Here is a 6,125-nt window from a genome sequence, read left to right on the forward strand (position 1 = left end):
GAAACAGCTCCTCTGATATGACTTTATTTGAATTGGGATAATACATGATCCACAGAATTTTAAAAGGTTCATGTATAAAGACTGTCAGGCAGCTTGACAGCATTTATTTTTAAAAACCAGCTCAGATTACCTCTCCACTGGGATTAAATTCTGACAGTACATTATCCACATTACAAAATTCAGTCAAGCAAGTTTGAGACAACTGCAGTATAAAAGCATGAACTATCTAATAAAAAGGAATAATTAGTTTAAAGATAAAGCACTTCCTCCCAATGAGAATTGTGATCTACTAAAAAAAAATAAGCATTTTATCAACTTAGTTATAGCTTTTGAGTCTCTTTTTGCTCCAGCTCTGAAGCTTTGAGTGAAGTGTTCTACAAAATAAAATCTTTGACTTGAAAGCTCATGAAACAATCAAATACTCCTTTTGCTGAGTTTCAAACTCATTTGTACTATGTATGTATGTATGTATACTCCTGTGAGAGGTTTCGGAGCGGTGGTTGGGTCTTTAATGCTATTTTTGTTTTCATTTGTTATACAAGTTTTATGTTGCACTTTTTACAGCAGAAGGATTTTGTAGAGCTTTTGTTAAAAGATGGAATATTATTAATAGCATTACAATGTAGTTTCTAATGTAAGCCTTATTTTGCATAACTCTCACTGAGGATTTAAAGGGCACAGAATATGAAGCAGGTTGTGGAATGCTGTGCCTTGGTCTAAATACTATCTTGTTAATTATTTCTTCTTCCTCGTTTTGTTGAGGATTCCCCCTCCCTCTTGGAAATGTCAGTAAATTATCTTGCTTTGGACTAATTGTAAAACTAATTACTTATATCCACTTGTAACTTGTTGCAATAAACATCAGATCTCACATGCACTAATATTGCTACATTTATTGGAGAAAATGAACTAAAAAAATGGCCTCTTGAGTTATTCACTTAGACCTGACCAAAGTAGCAGTTTATCCTTATACAGTAAGAAGAAACAGTATGCTCAGATTTGTGCAATGCAAGAATGGAAGAAAAAAAAATAAGATTCAAGTACTTAATTTTACTTGGGTCTACAGTTAATATTCCTATTTTTTTAATGTTATGTATAGTTGTGAGGATGGCAGAGTTTTCTGTTGTACTAAAGGTCACTATGAGGTTGGAACTGACCTGACGGTGCCCAATAACAACAACTCACATTTTGTTGTGGAAAAAATTGTCAAAATAAGTCTCTTATTGTTTTGTGGCAAACACATTTCTGTATCATCTGTTTAGATAGGACAAATTGCAAACTCTGAAGCAGAAATAACTTGAAATTGTTTTGGTCAGTTTGGTTATTTCCAAATTTCTTTTTTTTTCCAAGGTAAAAAGTAAGGAGATTTAGAAAGTTACATCTTCCACCTTTGAGAGCAAGTATGGTAGAAGCCCTCCATTTTTCTTTGACTAGAAAAAACCTTTTTTAAGAGACTGAAGAGATTGGTTCAGCACTTTCCTGAAGATCATCAGAAAAATACTTTTTGTTTTCATAACTCATCCATTTTATCAGAAAATAATCTTTAAACTTCATTTTATTCAAAACCAAGCTAATATATAATCAATATTTCTGACTCTTAGAGACTCTCTAGTGGCGTAGTCTATCAGCATGTTTTACTGACCAAGAAGAAGTGCTAGAATCTCCAGTGTTTTGGATCTACTAGTACATCCCAGGAGAAAGAAGGGTGGTCGCCCCCCAATTAAGATCTACGGCCTTAGACACCTTGTGGTGGGCCAGTGTGAATCATAACCAGCTTGATAATAGTTATTTATTCTGTTTTGATTCTTTAAAGATTTATTTTTCTTATCTTTCCCTCCCCTCAATTTCATGATCCTCAATCAAAAATTTATTTTTGTTCCACTGTTTTTTTCTCCCTTTTTCCTTAAATTTGCATGCTTCCCAAAGGCTTCCAGTTGACTCATTTTAACATGTGCATGTTTTTACACAGATAATCTGTGCCTGCTATGTTTGCTTGCCAGCCGTGTCCCTTCCCCTAGTTGATTTTGCAAGTATCCTGCACTGAGTTTTAACAGTGACATATTAAAAAAAAATTGATGTTAACAGTTTGTCAAAAGTATAGTTGACAAAGTAAAAGGTATGTATTACTTGTGTAAAAATATGGTAGTTTGGGGGTTTTCCCCTCTAATCAGACCTGATGTACAAAAGCCATAATTTATTTCCTCCTTCAGTACGTTGCTGCCAGCTTAATCTTCCTGTTTTAGGGCTCTGCTTTGTTGTGAAAAGGGTACTCAAATTAAGGCCATGGTGTTGTTTCACAGCAAACACTTTCACTGTTTTCTCGGTCACATTATTTGTTCAGCAGTGATAGGGAACATTTATTGAGAACTGGTGCCATATATTGTCTCATTTCATTCTCACAACAATGGAGGTAGGAGCTTTAGTCTTTGTGCACAAATGAGGGTGTACAGGTATGTTACTGGGCAGAATCCTTCCTACCAGTTCCTGCTTCAGGTGAATACACAGAAACAGAGGTGAAAAATCACTGTGGTTTTATTAGCAGATCTGGAAGGCAGTGAGATATCCCTCCAAGACTGGCTTGACTTCTGTGCAGTTGGAGTCCTTAACACCCTTTCCATGTTTTATCTAACACATAGTACTTTCTTTCTTTTTACCTTCTTTCATAGTTCAGTGGCTTGCCCATTTGCAAGTGAAATTCAGATCCCACAGAGTCACACCTCACCTCCTGATATGTGACTGCCTCTTTGAAATAATGTCAGTGGTATAATTGAAAATATTTGCTTAAAGACTTACTCTTTTCTTACTAGGCATAAAATAAGTTTGAGTCCTCTGATCTTAAGTGGAGACTTAATGATACCTCACTCATAAGAATATGTCCACGTTAAAGAGTGCAACAAGGAAAAGAACAAACTCTGAAATGTGTTGAAAGAAAGTTAATCTGTAATGATTGGGAAGGAGTTAAAGTACTACTTGAAGTCTATTAAGATTTTTCTCTCAAGTGCAGAGGGTAGAGAACTTCCTCTTATGTTAAAGTCCCCACATAGGCTATTTTGCTCTGACTCCAAAGCCCTCCCTCTCCTCAGCATTTCACAAGCTGCACAAAGCACACTGGTGCTTTTGGATGTTCACTAGAAGAAAGTATACTCTGTGCAATAAAGCTTGGGAAACCTGAGCTGAAAGAGAGTAAAAGATTTTTTCCTGTAAAATTTCATTTCTTAAAGAGATTGTTTTATGTGCATTATACTTTTTCTTGGCAATTGTTTTTATTACCTGTTTTTATTGCTTTGCACATGTCATTCATATACATTATGTTTCATGTGGAATTGTGTTTTGTAGACAGTCTTTCATTTACATTGTATTTCACTTACGGTATTGTGGATTTCCCTCCTTACTAATTTACCAATAACTATATTGGTGAAAGCATGTAAGCCAGCTTCTTCATTCTTGATGCCTTAGTATCCCCATTTTAGATTGCCAATTTCTGATTTGCCCATCCCCAACAAGCCAGTAATCTGAGGGAACAAGCGTAGTCACTCTTGTTGAAGAATCTTGTGTTCAGTTTGACAACTTTGAGCATCTGCATCCACAAGCATAGTCTACTTCTGAGCAAGCCACGAGGTTCCAACAATCAGCACTAGCTCACAGCATGGATCCATCTCTTCCTCTGGTTGGATCTCGTCAGCTTGCCATAGGAAGATGAGACCCAGTGGGGAGAAGGACTATCACCAAAACACCTTGGTGTATAGGAAAGGCTTTTAATTGATAAGGCAGTGAGAATTTCAGCAGGGACAGGTGCCTAAAATGGCTGAAGCTCCCTGAGCGCTGTTTTGGATTTTTAAAGGGAAACAGATAAAGACTTTCTCACTGGTGGGTTTAAACTAGCAGCAGAAAAACACAGCTGGAAATTACAAGGTCAAAGCTGATGTCAGCTTTTTACAGTTCTTGGGAGGTGGGGGGAGATGGTTGTGTATTCAGACATGCCATCACCCCCCACACGTAGGTGTCAATGTAGAAAAAAGGTTGCAGTGTTGCCCTCACCCCTTACAGATAAGAGCTTTCTCTCTCTCTCTCTTTTTTTTTAGGTGAGAAAAATTTGTATTTAGAATTAGTCAGCTGGACTCAGTTTTAGATGATCCCAATTTTGTTGGCAATATCCAAAGTATCAGTCAGGAGCAAGTCGAACATTGGCCGCCTTCTCTCCATCAGGCCTAATCAAAATGTTGACCTTAGCCACGTCAACGTCATAGAGCTTCTTTACAGCTTGTTTAATTTGGTGCTTGTTTGCCTTGACATCCACAGTGAACACAAATGTGTTGTTACCGTCTTATCTTCTTCATGGCTGATTCAGTGGTCAGGGGAAACTTGATGGCATAGCGGTCAAGCTTGTTTCTCGTAGGGGCGCTCTTCCGGGGGTATCTGGGCTGCCTTTGGAGTCTCAGCGTCTTAGGCCACTGGAAGGTAGGTGACGTTTGGATCTTCCTTTTTTTTTTTTTTGCCTGTGGATGCCCTTCAGGACTGCATTCTTGGCTTTGAATGCCTTTTCTTTGGCTTCAGTTTTGGGAGGGGCAGGGAATTCCTTCTTCGTTTTCGGCGCCATCTTCATAGATAAAAAGATGAGCTTTCTTTTCAGGATGGGGAGTCTCTTCTTCTCCCTTAAGAATTCTCAGGAGGAGGGAGCTCCCTTTCCAGACTCATCCCCAGCCATCTGTGGCTAGGGCCAAATGGGGATTAACCACAAACTTAGGAGTGCACACTTCTCCCTGCATTCCAGACTTCAGTCAGCATTAGCCCCCACATGGAGCCAAATCAGGGGTCCTCATGACTCCCTGCTCCTCAAGCCAGCAACCTTCTTTTGCTTATCCATACTTCTGTGCATGCTGGATGGACAGTGCTGAAGGAACATGTTCAAGCTCAGCCTATCCTTTCATTGTTGTATGCCTCTTGTATGCCTCCTACTTCCACTCCCATGGATCCAGGTGATCGCTACAAGCGAGCATACCTGCCAGCTTCCTTTAACTTCAAGTCCTTTGTGCTGTGTACTTTTCAATATGTTTTTATTGTTTAGAATATCCACAGCAGAACATATATTAATTCCATGTACAGATCCAGTGACACTAAGTATATTTTTCAAATTTTGCAGCCATTATCACCTTTATTGTAGGAGAAAATATACCACTGTAGTTGGGGGGGAGAGGAAAGGAGCTCTAATAGCCTAGTGGCAAGAAGCTGCACTGCAGTCCCAGAGGTATGCGGTTCAAATCCACCAGATGCTCTGCTGGAGAAGGAGGGGCAATCTGCTCCTATACCAGGCAGATCTGATTTGATGGTACACATACACAAAATAATAAAATTAAAAAGTACTGTTCCAGCTGTTTTTTATTTAATACTCTCCCGCAAGATTTTACTTGCATGTACTATTAATGATATTTGATAGTTCCTGTGCTCTTATTGGATTGACTTTTTTTTTTTTTGCGTGGGGAAAAATAATCTCTTCCAATCAGTTGTTCAGGTCGCTTGTCTTCTAAATTCTTGGCATAAACTAGTGAGCACATCTGGGTCTGCATCTGTGCTAAAACACCTCCATGGTATTCCATCAATTCCTGGGGCCTTCCATTGTGCCAACACCTCAGTGCAGCTTAGACTTAATCCTTAATTTCTTCTTGATCATCAATATCATTGTTTCTTGATCATGTACTACTTTCTTTTTTGTGTATATTTTGAAGATGTGATTTTAATGAAAGTTTACAGAAAAGTTGGATTTTCATTCATTCATTGTTGCACATTTTCCTCCCTACCCTCCCAATTTCCCTTTTTTAAAAAAAAATTTGTTGTTGCATAATTTCCTCCCCTGCCCTAGTCGACTTTGCTCTGCCCCTCTTATTCTGGACTGTTGTCATAAAATAATGTGTAAATATATATTCCTTTTAAACAGTTCTTCATCTGTTCTATGAAATGTTCATTATTTATCCCCTTGTTTCTTAGTTTTCCCCACCCCCCATGTCAGTCTGGTTTTATAGCAGTAATGTTATGCAGCATTTGTCTTTTTTGAGACTGAGATATTTTAACTCATCATAATGTTCTTCAGGGTCTCCCATTCTGTGTAATCTTTTATGAGTTCCTTGTTT

The sequence above is a fragment of the Elephantulus edwardii genome, unplaced genomic scaffold, assembly GCF_000299155.1.
Source record: "Elephantulus edwardii isolate Elephantulus edwardi_28Jun2011 unplaced genomic scaffold, EleEdw1.0 scaffold00051, whole genome shotgun sequence".
NCBI lineage: Eukaryota > Metazoa > Chordata > Mammalia > Macroscelidea > Macroscelididae > Elephantulus > Elephantulus edwardii.